This window comes from Octodon degus, unplaced genomic scaffold, assembly GCF_000260255.1.
Source record: "Octodon degus isolate 3935 unplaced genomic scaffold, OctDeg1.0 scaffold00002, whole genome shotgun sequence".
Classification (NCBI taxonomy): domain Eukaryota; kingdom Metazoa; phylum Chordata; class Mammalia; order Rodentia; family Octodontidae; genus Octodon; species Octodon degus.
In genome coordinates, this window is record NW_004524578.1 from 33,146,908 (window position 1) to 33,166,605 (window position 19,698).

The window sequence follows — 19,698 nt, forward strand, 5'->3', positions numbered from 1 at the left end:
GCTAAAGAATCTCACAACAGTGCTTATTTACTTATAGGTCAAGGAGAGAAACACCATTGAAACAATTCTCTCAGTAGTTCTTTGGGACACAAGTCTGCTGCTCTAGAAGGTCAGATCTCACCTGGGCGACACTATTAAATCCCAGAAGCCAGCACTGAGTTTCAGACAGAAGGAATCCATAGGTTTGCAAAAAGGTTAGGTAACGCAAGTCCACAAATGACTTCAGTAAGGTCCAGTTAGAAAAGCTGGCACTATCTCAGCTTCACCTGGCTAGAGCCGGCCTTATGCAACACAACTCTCAGTTTTGACTCTCTTAGGCGAGTGCCGCTGTAAGTGGGAAAAGTTCCTCTGTGACGAGCATGTTAGAAGCAGGCCAAATCTTTCTATGAGAAGCCACTTAAAATGACTCGGGGAAAGGGGAAACTTGGCTTCTATCCACTGGAGAATGTAAATAGACATGAAGGCCAGTGCTCCCTGTTCTTGGCATCTGGGACTTGGGCAGGTGCAGGGCAGGTGAGAGGCACGGCCTCTCAGGGGTGACCTGTGCCCCATCACCTGACTGCATTCTTGGGCCAGTTCTCCTCATGTCCACCCTCAGACATACACTCATACGAGGGATTCCCACACTGCCCGGATGGGCAGCCAAAGGTTGGGGTGGGCTCAGTGACCTGGCTTCTCCTCTGTTCTGACGGGAATGGTAGTGTGCCCACAGCTGAATCCTGCCAACACTGTGAGCCTCTAAAAGTGAGAGTGATGACCCAAACACGAGCTGACACACAGATGGGGTGTGCTGCTTACATGTTTATTGCATGTTATTTTATGCAAAGAATATGCAAAACAATATTCTTTATATGTTTTATGTGAAAACTCTAGAAACATTTTCTAAAGTATTCCTAATAACCACACTTTTTAAAAAAACCTGATTTGCCTATGGAGCTGATATTTATATTTTTCTTGAGAGCAAAGTCACCACTTTTTTCATTATGAGGGCATGAAGTATCCATATAGCTTACAAAAGTATCCATATACTCTTAACAATTATTGAGAGTTTTCCATGTGTCAAACATTATGCAAATCACTTTTCTCATAAAAGTTCCCTCTAAATCCCCTAAGATTTGGACCTACTGCCTTCACCTTTTATAGAGAAGCATTGCACAATCTTTTGCTATGATTCTTGATGGAGTAAGTTCATGTTTATATTACTCAAAAGTGCAGCAATATTGTGAAATGTCACACTTAAGCTACCTGATTGACAAAGACCCAATTATTCAATGCTGTACATTTATATCCTCTATTAAGTGAGGATTCAGGCCATTTTGTGTATTTTGATTAAAAGTGCAAACTGGGCAGACCCTCGGGTGGGTGCTCTGACAGTATGTCCACATTTGTTTCCAGACAATCATGCTTTGAGTTTATCATCCTTGTACAGACACAACTGATGTGTGTTCAGTAGTATTCACTACATTGCAATTTGTGGTTACAAAAGACTAAGGAAAAACTTATATGCTTATAAGTTGTGAATTAGTTAAATAATAAATCACATGCAATAACAATATAGAATGAGGAAAATGTGCTAATGTAAAAATATTGCTGAGATATACAACTTGAATAAAGGAAAGTATAAAATGTAACTTGCTGCATGTTACTATGAATGCCAAAAGCAGTACAAATAGAGCTGGGTATTCTCTGTCTACTTCTATGGATTCCTTTCTCACCATTGTCTATTGATCATGTGTTCTAGGTGGATGAATTCAGCGTACCATGTGTAATGGCAACTTTAGATACCAACTGAGCTAGGTCAAACACCAGCCTAGATGTTGCTGATAGGTGGGTTTTTGCTGTTGTTGTTGTTTTTTTAATACAATTAACATTTAAACTAGTAGACTCATAACAAAACTGTTTACCTTCCAGCAAGTGAGAGAGACTTACCCAATCATTTGAAGGCTTTAAAATTCTAAAGAAAGACTTCTGCATCCAGTGTGCAACAGAGGAATTCTACTTGAGTATTCAGTCTTTGGATTCAAGAGTGTCACATTGACTCTTACCCGGGTCATCAATCTACTATTTGCCTGACAGATTTCATGCACATGTGAGGTCTGCTTGGTCATGCAATCATGAGGCAGTTTCTTTAAATCCCTTCCTCCCTACAAATCACACAGTTTTATTGGTTCACCTTCTTTGGAGAACTTGCTTAATTCTAATATATTTCCCTAAGGGATTTGTTGTTCTCTAGTGTTCATTTGAGTTCTGCCAGACTGACACCTTTTGGAGAATGGTTTGGGGTGTATAATCCCCTAAGAGTGTTCTTTCTGGCCCTGGGTTCCCATGGTTTTTACTCTCTCCCAGGGTTCATTGTTCTTGCTGGATGGCCCTCACCAACCTCTCTCTATAGGTTCTAGAACTTTCTTACCCCTTGACTGCTTAGACCAAGTAAAGATGTTCTGTTTTATTTAGCTTTGAGGGATCTAACCATTTATGTCATTTCCTTTTTGAAAAAATTATTCATTAAACTCCCTGAAAAATTACCAATGTTTTCCTCAATAATTGGCTGTAAGTGCATTAAATATCTCTAAAATAAAACACTAAAATTATTTTCTATAAGATGGAAAACTGGGTGAGACAAACTTCTTGTATACTTTTAGAAATCTGATTTTTGAATAATTTAGATGTATTCATGTAGCTCAGTCGTGTCCCAAATTTTCTGATCAAGGAGGTAATGGGGCCACAGAGGAAAGTGATTGATGATGTAGAGTGTGCCTAAGGAGAGTCACATGGAGAGAAAACATTCTCTCGGCTTTCACAGTGTGCAAATTGGTCAAGCAATGACCATGACTCATCACATGGCTGACAATGACAAAGGATCTACAAACTGTGGTACAGAGTTTCAGGATAAATCTTGAGGGGATTTGACTGACCTTGTCAGATGCAAAAGTTACATTTCTTGTTATATAGGTCTTGCTTTATCTTGGTCTTAACCATCCAGCAGAAAAGTATAAAAATAAAGTATAAAAAGTAAAGTCATATTAATATGCTGAGCTGTAAAAGGTTCATGTCAACAACTTCTGACAGTGCCAGTCCTATGGAAAACCCACTACTATTATGGACTACTGGAGTATATTGGATTATTTTGCTGAATTCATGCACCTACAATATTTCAATGACAGTGCAATACTCATCTCTGACAAAAAAAGGGCATACAAATGAAGGACCATTTTGTACCTGTATATTCAAAATAGTTAGAATATATATACAGCTACTTTCTCTTAATTCAGTGAATAGAAAGATTTGTTCTAATAGTGTTTGGACAGGATATTATGTCTGCATCTTGTACTATGAACAATCACTAAGAAGACAATAATATGCAATGTATTAATTATTGAAACTGTATTACTAATTGGTTTTGAAACTGTCCCTTTGCTATTTGTTTCTCAATAAAATTATTAAAAAATAATTTAGATGTATGAGCTGTATGTGTATGTGTCATACAAATAAATGTATAAATATATATGCACATAAATAAAATGTAGCAATGTCTGATATAGCTATTTTTATGTGTATATATTTTAATTTAAAGGCTTTAATTTTGGCATCTTTTCATCCTTTCTTGTTTTCTCTTTTAAATAAGATTATTAAGATCTTTATATTTTAATAAGAAACTTAAGATTTTTTATAATATTTCTATAATGAATTCTATTCTTCTCTGAGGATTAGAAATGTTTGATCTATATACCTAAACTTAAAAAAATGACATAAAAGTGAACTTGAACTTCAAGAATATCTAGTTCCTAATATTACACACATTGAAATAGTATTTGGCCATGGTGACTACATTTCTAATCTTAAGGATGCATTTATCCCGTGAATCTCTGTCCAAGAATTTTTCTACTATGGAGCCATAAGGAAGTAGGAAAACAATACAAAGGAGAAGTTTCGCCAAAACCTACCACCTTCCTAAAGCAATTAAGTATAAAAGTCAATTAACTTATTTTTCAAACAATCAAGGTATCATTTCAATCTTTTTTTTTTTTTTTTTTTTTTGTACGTGAATCGAACTCAGGACCTTGTGCTTGCCAGGCAGGTGCTTGTGCTGCTGAGTACATCCCCAGTCCCTCGATCTAAAAGCATTTGACTCCTGTGAAGTGTTTCTAAGGAAATTGCTAAAGGATATGCTCCATCAGAACAAGAAAATAAACTCTGAAAGAGGAAGACAAGAGATCCATACAAGAAAGATCTAAAGGAAATCTGTTAATGGAAAGAGACATTCCAAGTGAACAGAAGGCAGGCCTAAAACTCAGTCCATCCAAAGAACTGGAGTTCAGAAGCCTCTAGAAAAGAGACATCTTCAAGAAGACAAGATTGATGGAGGACTTAATCTGTGTGAACAATCAAATGGAGAAACAAAGACAGATGGTAAGTTCTAGGGCAAATGTGAGGGGAAGCAAGCTGTCATAGTAGAGCACGTCGTTGAGTTTTGTTATTGAAGTAGGCACAGTGCTGATGAGTGGGTGAGAAGTGGACTCTTGCATGAGAGCAGGAGAACAGCATCCTCAGTCCCGGTAGAGGACAGTTGACGGTGACTGCTTAAAACAGAATGTTTGCAATGTAGCCGTGCAGGTATTTTGTCCAGACATCTGGGAAGAATACTTCAGAAGAGTTGAAACGAGTTACCTCCAAAAGACGAAATGAGAAGGAAGGGGAGGCTGTACCTTCTTCTAAGATCTGTCGGGATTTGATCGCTGCCACTGTGTTCTCCAGAAAGCAATGCTGCAGAGGGTGCAGCGGGCTAATTGGCATCAGCACTGGAGAAGAGCGAGGAAAGCCATCCTTGCCTTTGGGAGCGAAGGGTGTGTAGCTGGGAAGGGGCCTGGATCTGAGAGCAGACCGAGCACGTCAGCACCTGGGTCCCCTTTCTGCTTTGTTGGAGGGATTGGCAAACAGGGCCTTACTCTCTTTCAACCTTGATTTGTAAAAGACATACATTATTATCACACATGTGCTGTGACTCAGTGGCTGTCCTGCATACAGGACACTGCCTATCGAAGCTACTCCCCCCGCCCAGGAGGTATATGAGCTACGCAAATATGACATGAGCCTTTTCCCACGGGCAACATTGACATGTTGGCTTTGTTAAATCTGTTGTCACTCAGGTATGTTTGTCCAGAAAACTTTTCTCAAATCACATGGTGCCATACTAAGGAATACCTTCAATAAATTTATTTAATTAATAGTAGTTGAATATTCATTGGCAATGTAACCCCTAATTTTAGCACTGTTCTTTAAAAGAGCATGATTTCCTCCATGAGGAGGATTCTAAGAAGTGAACGATGGCAAAACCAGGGTCTGCTTGTGCATGCCTGGCTGAGCACCGTAAAATGGAAACTGGAACAAAGGAAACTCACCTCAGCCAGAGAGAGGAGAACCAGGGCAAAGGCAGTGGAGGCTGCTCTGAATCAGATTAGAGAGATATAGTCAGCAACAAAGGGAATCAAAAGAGCTCATGTGTGAAAGAGTTGTTTATGTTTAAGTTAAAAGTCTTAGAGTAAGGGAAGGCTTTATCCCTAAGAGATTTCATGGAGGAAAAGGGACATATTAGAGAATAGGAGGGGTGGATTTGAGGTAAAGCAGGCACCTAGGGTTCTGGGGAATTAGGTCATTCTGTTTGGCCTTCAATTGGTTTTGTCTTGGGTAATCAGGAGCCAGAAGCCTGAGATATACTGGAGACTGCAGAAACGTGAGTCAATAAGCACACGAGAGGAAGGGATGGACAGTGTTGTCCATGACTTCTGCATTAGGCTTGGCTAGTCAAGATCAAGTGTTTGTATTTTTTTCCTAACTTGGATCTAATTTGTTTGCTAAAATTTCTTCAGACAGAGCTATATTCACTCTCTGAAATAGAAGAGGTAGTGAGTTGCCACTCCATTGTACAGGCTGGTGGATAAAGTGGATGTGGGGGAGTGCTTGGGGAAGATGGGATGCTTTTGTAATTATAAGGTGACTGTGGAGAGAGGAGACAACTGTATGTTTTTACCCTTGGTCCCTTAGGAGGGAGTGCAAGAGGTGACCTGGGTGGACATGAAGCGCCTGTAGTTCCCTGGCCATGGGGAAATTTCACTGCAGGGCTAAAAGTGAACGTAAACATCATCTTTGCCTTAGTAAGTGCTTTTCCCTTCTGAACTTTAGTTATAAAAATATATTAAATAGATGCTAAAGAACATTCAGAAATCTATACAGTGTAAAAAATGGCAGTGATTCAAAAAAACTGATAAATGGTTGCCAGGGGTTAGCGCTGGGAGACAGCATGACTCTCAAGGGCTGGGGACAATTTCTTACATGATGAGGATTTCTTCTGTATTTGGATCATGGTGTCAACTTCATGAATCTACTCACCTGAGAAGACAGACTATGTCCATGCAAATAGTCCAGATACAAGCCAATGATGTCTGAGTGAGGTCTGAGCCGTATTCCAATGTTAATTCCTTGATTGTGATAACAAAACTTTCCTATGCAGGATGAAATCATCGGAAAAACCAGAAGGAGAGTACATTGGGGCTCACTGAGCTCCTTTTGAGAAATGTCTGTTAATACAAAATTATTGCAAAAAAAAAAAGAGCTTAAGATGTGCGTTTAGATGATAGAACACAACAGACATCTGCTTCCAAGCACTTGCTCTGGTCGGGAGAGCAGTACTTTTATTCCAGAAGGCATTGAATGCTCCTTTGCAACCCTGTTCTCTGCATTTCCCATCAGATGGAACGGCCACCTGGACTTTTATAGTCACCATCCTTTTATTGCTTTTCTATATAGCTTTTCACTTATATCCTCAGGCGATATATGGCTTGGCTTTGCATGACCCTGAGTGTGATACAACTGGAGCCAGGCTACACGTAGTCTTCTACCACTTCCTTTTTCACTCTACACTTCCTTTTGAATTCTATACATATTGCATGTAGATTTTGATTTATTTATTGATGTATTTAGTATGAATATGTCATAGTTTATCTGTCTATTCTATTGTTTATCAATATTTGGTTTATTTTCAGTTCCTGTTATATTTAATCATAAACAGTGCTGCTATAAAAATTCCTCTACATGCCCCCAGGACACAGAGCAAGGGTTCCTTCAGGGAATACACTACCCAAGGGGAGAATTACTGCCTCAGGAGTCCAGACACTTTCTGAATTTGCTAGGTTATGTCAAATTAAATGACATCATAGAACTGTTACAGTGGATTCTCAACAATATTGTTATGGCAAAGATTCTTACTTGTGTGTGTGTGTGGTGAGTGTGAGGTGGTACTTGATCATACTATCGAGGCTCTAATGTATTTTTGACCTAATTTTTAATGAGAGAGAGCATCTCCAAATATTTTTAGCCATTGTTTTCTCTAAAATATACATTTTACATTTTGTCCATTATTCAGTTGGGTTGTTTCTTTTTCTTCATTTATTTTCTATTACTTATTGATGGTACTCCTTGTTTCTTCTGGAGATTAATTGTTTGTGTTGTTAGCATCTTTTCTCATTACCTAACATTGTGTGTGTGTATGTGTGTGTGTGTGTGTGCGTGTGTGTGTATTTAGGGTGGGGTCTACAGGGTCTCACTGCATAAATTGGACTCATAGTGATTCTCCTGTTTACAGTGTCCCAAGTGCTGGGATTACAGGCACATGCCACCATGCCCAATCTCAATTGCTGTCTCACTGTGCCCCTGGTATGGGGCTGGCATGGCAGGTAACATCATTTTTACCTTCAATAGGGTGTCTTTTAAGAAACAAATGTAATTTTAATTAGGTTAATATCCTTTTAGAATATTACATTCATAGTACACTTTTCAAAGAAGTCCTTATTATATTATATTATACTTTCATAAACTTTATAACCATACATTAAAAATCTTTAACCAAAATTTGACTTTTGCATGTGATATGAGGATTACAATTTAATTTTTTTAAGCATAGGGTGATCCATTTTCTTTGTATTCATTGGTTGGAAGTTCATATATATTTTTTTTTCAAGCATTTGCAATGCCAGATGTAGGAAAAAAGTCAAGTTTCTGTTTCTCGTCTCTATGTTCTATGGCACTTGTCAATTTAAGTATTTTCCCAGCAAAACTGTGTGTCTTAGTGTAGTATCTGTAGTCCTAGAATAATTTTGATAACTGGTTGGCAAGTTCTGCTGTGTAGCTCTTTTGCTTTGAGTGTTCATTCCTGGTCCTTTTTTCTTCCATTAACATTTTAGATTAACTCCCCCAGTTGCTCCCCAAACCTGTGGAGATTTTGACTGAAACTATATAAATATAAATTTTATTGAGAAACAAATAGCAATGAGACAGTTTAAAAACAGATTAGTGGGACAGTTTCAATAATTAATACATTGCATATTGTTATCTTCATAGTGGTTATTTGTAGTACAAGATGCAGACATGATATCCTGTCCAAAAACTATTATTACAAATCTTGCTTCTCATTGAACTAGGAGAAAGTAGCTGTATATCTAGCCTAACTATTTTGTATGTACAGATACAAAATGGTCCTTCATTTGTATCCCCGATTGAAACTATATTGAATACATAAAGTCGTATATCTTTGTTTTTCCTTGTATACTTGTCACACTTTGTAGCCAAATAGATCTTGTGTACAGCTTTGTATGTCAGGAGGCCACTGCTGCATATGAGAGGCAGGGAGCTGGTGTGTCCTGGAGGGACAGGAAGCCTGTGATTCTTTCCTGGCTTTAGAATATCATTGCCCTACAATGATGTGGAGGGAGATTCTAGGCTCAAATGGCCAGGAAGAGTTTTTACTTACAAAGGGTTATGGCTTAAGTCAAGTGATTCCAGAGACTGCTTTTTCTATCACATGAATACATTAACATAACCACATGAAGATTGTGCTTTTGAGTGTCTTAGCATGAAAACATTGCAACTACACTTGCAAATGCACGATGCAACAGTGAAAAATTCTTTTATACCCAGAATATCTGTTCTGGTCATCCTTTCTGAATTTGTAAGAATTTTTCCTGGGGGCTGGAGAGATATTTCAGTAGAATAAGTCCTTCCCTGGCAAGCGTAAGGGCTTGAGTTCAGTCCCTGGCTCTGGAAAAAAAAAAAAAAAAAAAAAATTGATTTTCCATTTGCTTTTCAGCAGAAAGATGGCAGTACAGATCTCTAAGAAGAGGAAGTTTGTCACTGACGGCATCTTCAAAGCTGAACTGAATGAATTCCTCACTAGGGAGCTGGCTGAAGATGGCAACGCTGGCGTTGAAGTCAGAGTTACACCCACAGGGACAGAAATCATCATTTTAGCCACCAGGACACAATGTTCTTGGTGAGAAGGGCCGGAGGATCTGCAAGTTGACTGCTGTCATTCAGAAGAGATTTGGCTTCCCTGAGGGCAGTGCAGAGCTTTATGCTGACAAGGTGGCAACGAGAGGTCTCTGTGCCATTGCCCAGGTGGAGTCTCTGCGTTACAAACTCCTAGGAGGGCTTGCCATGTGGAGGGCCTGCTGGGTGTGCTGCGGTCCATCGTGGAGAGCGGAGCCGAGGGCCGTGAGGTCGTGGCGTCTGGGAAACTCCGCAGACAGCGGGCTAAGTCTATGAAGTCGTGGGTGGTCTGGTGGTCCACATGGGGACCCTGTCAGCTGCTATGTTGACACTGCCTTGCGCCACATGCTGCTCAGACAGGGTGTGCTGGGTATCAAAGTAAAGATGCTGCCTGGGATCCAGGTGGTAAGACTGGCCCCAAGAAGCCTCTGCCCGACCATGTGAGCATTGTGGAACCCAAAGATGAGATCCTGTGCACCACTCCCATCTCAGAGCAGAAGGCTGGGACACCAGAGCTACCTGCCATGCCCCACCCAGTCCCGACCAGATAACAGGGTGTTCCTGGCAGCAGTATCTGCAAATGGAGGCTGCTGTGTGGAGACATTTAATAAATCTTGCACAAAGACTGAAAAAAAAAATTTTCCTGGAACAAGGATCCTTCTTTTTCAGAACAGGGATCTAACTCAGGTGAGAATGTATGATTATACAAATTTTGGTTCAGGATGAGTATAAAAATCTGTAATGTTGTAGATGACTGTGTAGATCCTTGGATCAAATTAATATTCAGAGCATATTTTACAGTTTAATTAGGTCTAAATAAAAATGTCCTGTGAAGTCTGCAGACACTAGACATATGAAATTTGTCAGGCCATTTTTCCATGGCCATTGTGTGAGCACAGAGTCATTTGTCTTGGTCAAGGAAGCTTCAGCGACCATTGCATTTTGCCTTCAGTGTCAGCAGGATACGCTGATATGTATCCTGTGCCTCTGCAGGATAAAAATGCACTCACTGGCGTGATTCACTGGTGTGATGTCAAAGGCTTTCTGGTAAATTCTTCAGGCGTCTGCCTTGTGGGAAAAGGCATCAGTTTGCTGCTTCCTAAGAAAACAGCTATTCCAATGTTGTGTTGTAATTAGGTTCTTGTGAGGCATTAATTAAAGATAATAATGGATCAAAGTCAAGGACAATGATCAAAGGCCGATTCTTAATAGATACTCCAAATATAGTGACTGGTTTTCATTTGACTGTAGTATCAATTCAGTTGACTATTGATAACTGACTCTTGGTTATATTAATAGGATTCACAAAAAGTACCACTGTTCAAACTTAGCATTAATCCAAAATCACACAACGGTTTCTAGTTGCTGGAGGAAAATTGACTAACAGCCTCCTTACACTCAAGACATTTAAAATCTAATAAATGAGAAAATGAAAAAGCCTTATTGCTGTAAGATCAGTTGGGAAAGCTTACAGACCCCAGTAGAGCTGGTGGTAGGGTTTTGAGAACAATAGCAGTGGGGAGGAAAAAGAAGAAACCTCAGTCATGGCTGGTCAGTTAGACCTGGTTGCCAAACTGTGAGTTTCATTCATTGAGCATCAGGGATTGTTTCTATAGTGTATTACTAGAGAAGTTTCTCTGCTTGTGTAGAGTACCAGAACAAGGTAAAGGGCACACTGAGTCAGTGACAGAGTCCGGGTGTGGTGGCACACACCTGCAATCCCAGTGTCAGGGAGGCTAAAAACAGGAGGATCACCATGAGTCTGATCTGCATAGTGAGACCTTGTACCAAATACACAAATAAAAATAAATAAATAAAATAATAAAGCATTTTTAAAAGCTGTATTCCTGCTTCTGTTCCTGCCAAAGGGAGGCAGTCAAAGGGAAGTGCTGTTCATGGGTACCACATGGGCACAGTTTTCTACACTAATTAACTAAGAGTGCTTTAGGTGAGACCAATGGCTAATTAGGAGGCCTGGAACTCGGGTTTGTTTTTTTAAATTCAGGGATGATTAAATGTTGTGGACATTTATTATGTACCTGCCATGTGCCAGGCCTTATTCTAAATACTTTGTAGGCTTAATCTCATTAAATGTTCTCACAACACTCTAAGGTAAGTACTAGGATTTTCCTCACTGTATTGAGGAGTCAGGCCCTGGGGCTTTGAGTGATAGAGAAGTAAGTGTTATCTGGCTTCAGAGCTCCTGTCCAAGCTGCAGTATTCTCTGAAACACTTCAGAGGCAAATACTGTCTGCTGTACTCAGGGGTTGCAAGAGAAGAGATTTAATATAAGATACATAATTTATAGCGTTATTTTATAATATTCACCCCAAAAGTCAAATGCAGATGAGCATGAGAGGGCTTTCCATACACTGGAGACCCAGAGAATCCAGCTGAAGCCCTCGAGCCCATGGCAATGTCCTCCATGAGTACAGCTGGTGGGCTAGATCCCACAACAATGTCTCAGGCAAGTCAGTTCTAAGGGTCTGCCCTGGGATGGCCCAAAGGTGAGTGGAAGCTAGAAAGTCAGTGCCATCGGGGTGAAGGATGTATGCCAGCAGGCTGAGGGATCTGCACTGGAGCCAGTAAGCAACACCTAGGGAGGGACCAGAGCTTCCCTGAAAAGTACCACAGCCATCCTCAGTGACAGTGAGCTCCCAAGCTCCTCACTGGTATGAACAGCTGAGTTCATATCAGGAAAACCAGCATCTTTAGGAGAATCAACAGCCCCTCTTCTTCCCCACCAATTCTCCTTTTATGCTGCTGGCAACAATCTTCAGGTAGTTTCCCACTGCCAGAACCACGCTGATTCAGTTCAGTGGGGTGCTACGAGTTGTGCATCAGTTAACCCACTACACCTTCTCTTCTCCATGTGGCCATCAGAATACCTTCCACGTGGCAGATGAGCAGCACCCTTGGGTCTGCTGTTCTCAGAGATCTCTGCACTCCAAACGGATGGGTCTCCAGCTCTAGGCAGACCCTCCAAGTGTGTGCATGGCTTGCTGCAGAGGCGTTCGGCTTGCTGCGCATCTCCAGAGCTGGCTTTGTGTGGTTAGAGAAGTCGCGTCTTCACACTTGTGATCATGTGTTTCTTGAGGACATGAAGACATCGGTCAGAGCTAAGTCTGAGCTGAGACCAAAGAGAGGGGGGAGAGAGAGAGAGAGAGAGAGAGAGAGAGAGAGAGAGAGAGAGAGAGTCACAGAGAGAGAGACAGAGAGAGAGACAGACAGAGAGGACAGAGAGACAGAGACAGAGACAGAGATAGAGTCTGAGAGAGAGACAGAGTCAGAGAGACAGGCAGCGAGAGACAGAGACAGAGAGAGACAGACAGAGATAGACAGAGAGACAGAGACACAGACAGAGAGACAGAGAGAATAGCTGCTCTTTTTCAGTTTCAAACTAACTCAAGACAGAACAAAGTTCTTTTTGAAGCAAAAACTGCATAGTCACAGCTGCTCCTGGGGAAAGTGAATTTAGAGCGCTAAACGCTTGTCCTTGTGAGTTTTCATTATTGTTGCCTTTGGGCCAAATTCTCTCATTAGTTTCAAAATAAATGTTTTCCATCATGAGCAAGAAAGGTTTTATACAAATTCCACTTCCCAGAACCCTGTGGATGAAATGGAAACTCCCTTTTCTGGTGTGGAAGCAAAACAAACCCTTCAAACCTGCCCTCTCCATTTTTTTCCTGAGTACCCGCTGGGCTTGCTAGGTGGCGCCGCAGGCTCATGCACGGGCCGTCGGCTCCGCGGGTGGCTGGTCTGTGGGAGGACAGGAGCGCAAGGAGGAGGACTTCAAGTCCTGCGGTTCCCCTCCAGAGCTGGAATCAGATCAGCAGGCAGGAGGTGAGAGCCGTTTGTCCTGGCTCTGGCGTCATCGGGCGTTCTATGATCACACCCCTCCCCGTGGGAGAGCAGGGGTTCCTTGACCATGCGCTTTGGTTATTCTTGAGGAAAATTCTAGGGATCTTAAAGCTGATCCTAAATCTTGTATTTTGCTTTATCTGAGTCTTCTAGGTTTTGTTCAGAAGTTTTGGAAGAAGCCCAAAAAGGAAAAGAATTCAAAGGTCTGCACCACTGCTCCTGCAGTCTCTGGATTAGACAGCCTTCACTGCGCTGAGGCTGTCCAAGCCGGTAGTGTGCAGGAACAACAGGCCTGCTTGTGGGAAGGAGTGGCACGGAGCCGGGCGTCCCGTGGCTTGGAGGACACCAGCGGACTTACTGATTTAAAATGATGCCCTTCCCACCCTTGCAGAAGCCTGGCCTGGAGCTGCCACAATAGTGACTTCCTTGCCTTAAGCTTTAAAAGATTCTTCTTAACATACAGTTGTGATGTGAAAGGTTTAATTGAAAAACTTGGAGATAAACCCATTGCAGAATGGCACTGTTCAGCGAGCTCCTGTGAAGAGCCAGCCCAGGGCAGTGCTGGATGGCTGCAGAGAGCAGGAGCAGACACTGGAACAGAGAACTGCTTCCCTTGCCTGGCGCTGGGGTGGACTTTAGCTTCCTCCCCACCTGCTCTATTTGGAGCCTGGGAGTCCTATGTCGGTGTGTGAGCACCAGAGTCGGTGTGTCCAGGAGAACCCTGGCGTCAGATGCTGGCCAGTCCATGTGGAAGCACTTACATGTTGACTGCACGTGTCCTGGTTTGGGTTTGACGCATGCTTCCCCTTCTGGCCTTCCCCTGAAATCCACTTCCTGAATGAAGACAGCCCTGATAGTGGCCTTTGTCTTTGTTAAGCACATAAGACTAAAGAGGAGCCTCACACAGGAGAAAGATCATGCACATATGTTCCAGGAAGGAGACTTCTCAGCAAGCAAACATGCACAGGGCTGGAGACGGAAGAGGATGCCACTAACATAGCAGGACAGAGAGCACAGTCCAGAAAGACAATTTCTATATCTATATCTATATCTATTTATATCTACGTCTATATCTACATCTATAGATACAGTTTGAAAAATTTTGCCAAACACACACACACACACACACACACACACGCACGCACATAGACGATAGTCAATCCCAAAAATATAAAGCAGCTAAAAATAAAAATATACATTTATGCATTTTTTCTGACTACAATGTGAGTTTATTTTGAAACTGCCCCAGTGACATTGTCTGAGAGGTTGTAGGCATTTCTCCGATGTCACGTCCATCTCAATGGTCTGTTTCAGCCTTAAGGGATTTTCCGGTCCTTCTTGCATTTATCTTTGTCATAGCAATGATGCATTGTCGCTGCAGTAAACATCGGTAAACTGAAGTGCCATGAGTCATATTTTCAATTTTAATTAAATCATGGTCTAGCTAGAGTTTGATTTATTTCAGCCCAAATTAATGTAGACCCCGGTCCACACAAATTTACATAGTTTATTTAACATAGCTCCTGATTATATGGCTTGTAAAATCACTTGTATAGATACAGTGCGTACTGGAAAACCATTCTCTTATCAAAAAGAATGTTAGCAAACAATTTCTATAGGCAATGCTTGCTGAAATCTTAAAACAAACATCAGGAAGGAAATCTGTTTTCATCCTAATTGAAGACAGCTATGGGAACATCTACACACGCTGAATTCCATATGTCCTCAGTACAAGAGCTTTAATGAAACGGCAAAGCCCCATTAGGCGTCAGTATTGCTGATGTGCAGTTTTTTCCCTCTTTTTCCCAGAATGGTTAGTGAAGATCGTAAATTCATATAGTAAGCATCCAGGAAAACTCATCTGCTTCATTCCAATATACTAAACACTGTTTAAACAGCAGAAGTGTGAGTCATACCCATATCACGTTCTTACAGTTCTGATAAAAACACATCGTGCTAATTAGTGTTCCCAAGAAAGGGTTGAAGCTTACAAGAAATGAACTGGAATGTGACAGAAGAAAGGGAACAGAATGATCCAGCTAAGGATTTTTGCAATAGAGAACTAACCACATGGCCAGCCAATGGTGCTGTACATTTAAACTCAAGTCAAGCAGATTGTAAATTTAGGGAGAGGAAAGGGTAGAAAGGAGGGAGGAAGGAAGGAGACATCAGCCAGGGTGAGAGCTGATGCAGTTTGGTTCCTGACACCACACTGCTTTTGTGTCAGGTGTCATGGCTTTTATATAGGATTGAGTACAAGCGACTGTTCTGCTTTCATGACTCAGCTGAATCTGCAGCCTGTGGCAGGGTGTCTCAAGACCCTTGCAAGGTAAATGTGTCACATTCATCTTCAGCAAACCTGCAGTAAAATTTGCTTTGTTGGGAGACAGTCTGCCTTCCTCCCTGCCTGTGTTGGAGTTGAGTGTAGATTCTCAGCCACCTGCCTTCTGTGTCCAGTGGATGGAGCAGGATAGGAGGACCCTACAGCTGGCATGAGTGAGGTCCTTGGGCCATTTTCTCCTTTCTCAGGTCACTGTTTCTACCAAGTTACAACCCCAGTGTGGCCACCCATACCAGCCAGACACAAGATCCGACACAGGATTATTTTCTTACATGAATGATTTGATGAATAGGAAACATTTTCAGAGATCTAAAACTCAAATCCAATTTTCATTACATGCTTAATGAACTTATTCATCAGAGAGAAATCAGCATTCTTTTCCAGGAAGTCTGTGATGAGTGGGTGTCCTACTTCTAGCAATTCCTGAAAATTTTCATGTATTATTAATGTTCTTGGAAGGAGGGGCGGTGAGGCCTTCTGTTGGCTGGCAATACCAGAAGCATAGTGCTGTTCGTCTCAAGCCAGTATGCTGAAATTCTTTTTGAAGTCATCTTGATGTGCCTTGTTGTATTTTCATGGGGACAAAGGAGGGGAGGGGATGACTGTTGTGTAATTTGATATAACCTCCAGTAGTGCAAATGTCTAATGGTTGGGGCAATTTTGACTGGATCCAAGGAATCAGGAAGCATTAGCAGAACCCCCTTTCCCTCTGGATGCCTGACAAGGGCATGGATGATCGCATCATGCTTGTGATATAAGAAGAAAAACTGGGCTTCAGTGATGATCTAAATACGGTCTGCCAACCTATCAGAAAACACTGGAAAGTCCCATATGCATGTGATACTGTTTTTATGAAAATGATGGCTTTGCTGAATAGAAGCAAGATGCCAAGAAAAGTTGAGTCATGTTTACAAAGTGTCCTAGGAGTCAAGACTTGTGTTCAAACCCAGATCCACAGCTAACTAGCTGTCAGGCCATGGGCAGGTCAGGCGATTCTTCTGAGCCTTTGTTTCCCAGGACGACTGGACCTTTTCATCACCAAAAGTCCACTCAGCTCTCAACTATCTTCCAAGTCTTCTCATTTTCTTTTATTGTAGTTTGTTCATATCATCTCAAGATGTAAGACAAAAAATAGATTTTTTCAGATTTCCTATCATTTATAGCATAAAGATTATATATTACATCATATACACTCTATATATTAATATATATTAAGAGTGGGTAATGGGATGAATATGATCAATACATGTTAGGAACACTGAATTGAAATTCCAAGATGTGAAACTAAGGAGTCAACATGGGATGTGAAAGTGTTTGAAATATGTTATGTGTAGGCATGAATTTGCCAAAGGGAAACCCATTAATCTGCATAACCAGTATACATTGTATAAAAGATATGAAGCAAAATGCATGCATATGTATTTAGGGGGCAAGAACATTATCCATGAGCTTTCTGGTAGAATCTATATTTCTAATGATACAGTCTTGCCTTGGACCTTTGGGGATTCATGTAGACACAGAGCCGTCCCTGGCTTTGGAAAGTATATATTAAAGAGTAGGCATCATCCTTAAGGTTAAGTTGCTGGATCTGTTGCCACATCTGTGGGCAAATCTGTCCTGAACAAATCTATAGAGTTTTGAGAGAACAAGTATATGTAAGGGTGGATGGTTAGAAGAGGGAAGATATTGATAAACAGAGCTGTCGGAGCTGCACCGGGCCTCGAACTGGGAGGACGTGTTTGGCAGGCAGATGCTTCTGCTGTGAGGCCTCCTGTTCGTGGCTTCCTTCACTGGACATGGAAGAATGACTGTTTCCAGCATGGATATTATTGCACGTGTCTGCTTATGGCCCAGGAACCCACTGAACAGCTGCTGCCACGTCCTACCCTGATGGAGAGAGCCACTTTCTTTTTTGGCTTTGAGTCCCAAATTCTCTCAGCTCACCTGAATTTCACATGCAGTCCTTGAACGGTTTCTTGCCTAAGGATTCTGCACCAGCTTCACAGGCATTGGAGGGGATGGTGAAGTGAAATCAGCCTGTGTTCGCATACCCCCTTAAGGTGCAAATGCACATTACCTGGACCTGTGTGCATGCCCCTGTGTTTGAGCCCAGGTGGCTTGTGTCTATGAACATGTGATTTGGGGAGGCTGCACAGGCACTGCTTGGATCTTAGGAGGGTGCTTGTGATAGTTATTCTGTGTATCAAACTGGAAGGTACTTCCAGGTAAGAGTAAAGTTAAGTCTGTGAACTTCTCAAGCAAGGAAATTGTCCTCCATGATGAGCATGGGCTTCAGAAATAGTTGAACAAAAAAAGTGTTCTAGGGGCTGGAGAGATAGCTCAGTAGAATAAGTGCTTGCCTGGCAAGCATAAGGGCCTGAGTTCAATCCCCAGTTCCACACACAAAAAAAAAAAGTGTCATATAAATAAGAGGCGATCCCTCGGCAGGCTGCCTCCAGACTTCGTCTCTCCCACGAGCTGTGCTGAGTCGTGACCCGGTAGCTCATCCTGCAGATCTGGGTCCTCCCCTCCAGCCACAATGCACCAGGTCGATGCTGATTCTCTGAGGGTTCTGAGCATTATGGTGTCCCTCAGGCACCCTTATTCTCTTCATTTCGCTCTCTTCCCTATTCACTCTCTACAGTTACCACTAGAGCATCAGCTCTCTTGTTATTCTCATGGGCTTCCTGAGCAGCAAATAAGGTGTCAGAGAGGTAGTGTCCTTGGGGGTGGCCTCTGTGGAAGGAGAGAGCAGAAGCAGAACTGGAACAAAGGAAAAGTGGTTCTTTGAAGTTACCTGTAGCAAACCCAGCCAACCCCAAGAGGAGCACTGGAGCTTGAGAGTCCTGAATGGTCAGTGCCACGCCCCACTTCCACCTGTCATCTACAGGCCAATTCCTGGGCTCAACAGCTTTCTGTAGCTCTCCTGGCTCCCTAGTGGTGGAGGCAGGGAGTCCTTGTTTCTGGTAGAAGCTGGATGATGCATTTTTACCACCATCCTCCTTGGGCCCCAAGTTTTATTTTTATTTAGCTATAAATAAAGACTATACTTCCTAGCCCTGCTGCCCAAGTTGCGGCTGTGTGACTTCCTCTTCTGATGTACAAGGATGTTAGCAGAAGAGTGTGTGTGTGAAAATTCCACAGCATGTTCTTAAGTGAAGGAATAGGAGCCTTTACAAAATCTCCTTTTTCTCACCTACTGAGTAGCAGGCAGACGTAATGCCCAGATCTTCAGCATTTGGATGAGATATTTTCCAAGAAATGGAGATTATACATGGCAGAGTACAACAAAGATCAAGGCGGTTCCCTGCAATTGAGAAGGTTACAAGTTGTGACTCTCCCCAGACCTCTTAGACAGGAGGGAGAAATAATCTTCCTTGTCTGAGTCACTCTTACCCAGGAATTTCTTTGATCTGAACTGTGGAGGGAGAAAAGCATACGTCAGAGGATGGACACTTTAGAGGGCAGACCATGAGATAGTGCCAGGTGTGGCTTCATGGGCTCTGGGTTCCACGGGCTGTATTGAACCCCAGATGCATCCATGGTGGTAAGTCCATGGAGTGCACGAACACATTTTAACTGGGTTACCTTGGCCTAATGACTTCATCTTTCCTGGTAATTTCTGTACCTGTAAAATAGAACTCATTGTAGTATTGATTAATATGATGACTGTGTTGGGTCAATGAGGTAATGCATGAGAAATGCTCAGGATGATTTATAATGAACACCTAATCAATGATGACTTTAAAAAATGCTGATTGGATGAGGAGTCTGAAGGTTTGGTTAAGCTTTGCTTTTTCAAAATATCTCTAATCATCAGGAGTAAGCTACTATATCTTTTTGAACTGAAATTACCCATTAAGATTGTGCCAACCAGTGATTTTTCTCCTTGGCTGCTACTGGAATGACCTGGGAGAGATTCAGAATGTACTGTTGCATGGATAATCCCTAGCAATTTGGATTCAATTATTCTAGGGTAGGACCCAGGTGTCTGTTCCTTAATGTTTGGGCTAATTGTTTCCAGTCTACTTGTTTTGTTTGCCCAAACAGATTACAGGTTTTCGTGGGTTTACCTGTGTATAATCCTTTGTACCTGGTAGGGTAAGGGGCACAGGGAACAAGAAGTCAAAGGCCCTGGGTTCTATAGCAGTTTTTTTTTTTTTAACCTAACTGCCTGG

General features: G+C 41.9%; 1 pseudogene; it reads left to right on the forward strand.

Moving 5' to 3' along the window:
* The first annotated feature begins 8,683 nt into the window (after positions 1-8,683).
* Positions 8,684-9,869, forward strand: LOC101591953 (annotated as a pseudogene).
* The last annotated feature ends 9,829 nt before the right edge of the window (positions 9,870-19,698 follow it).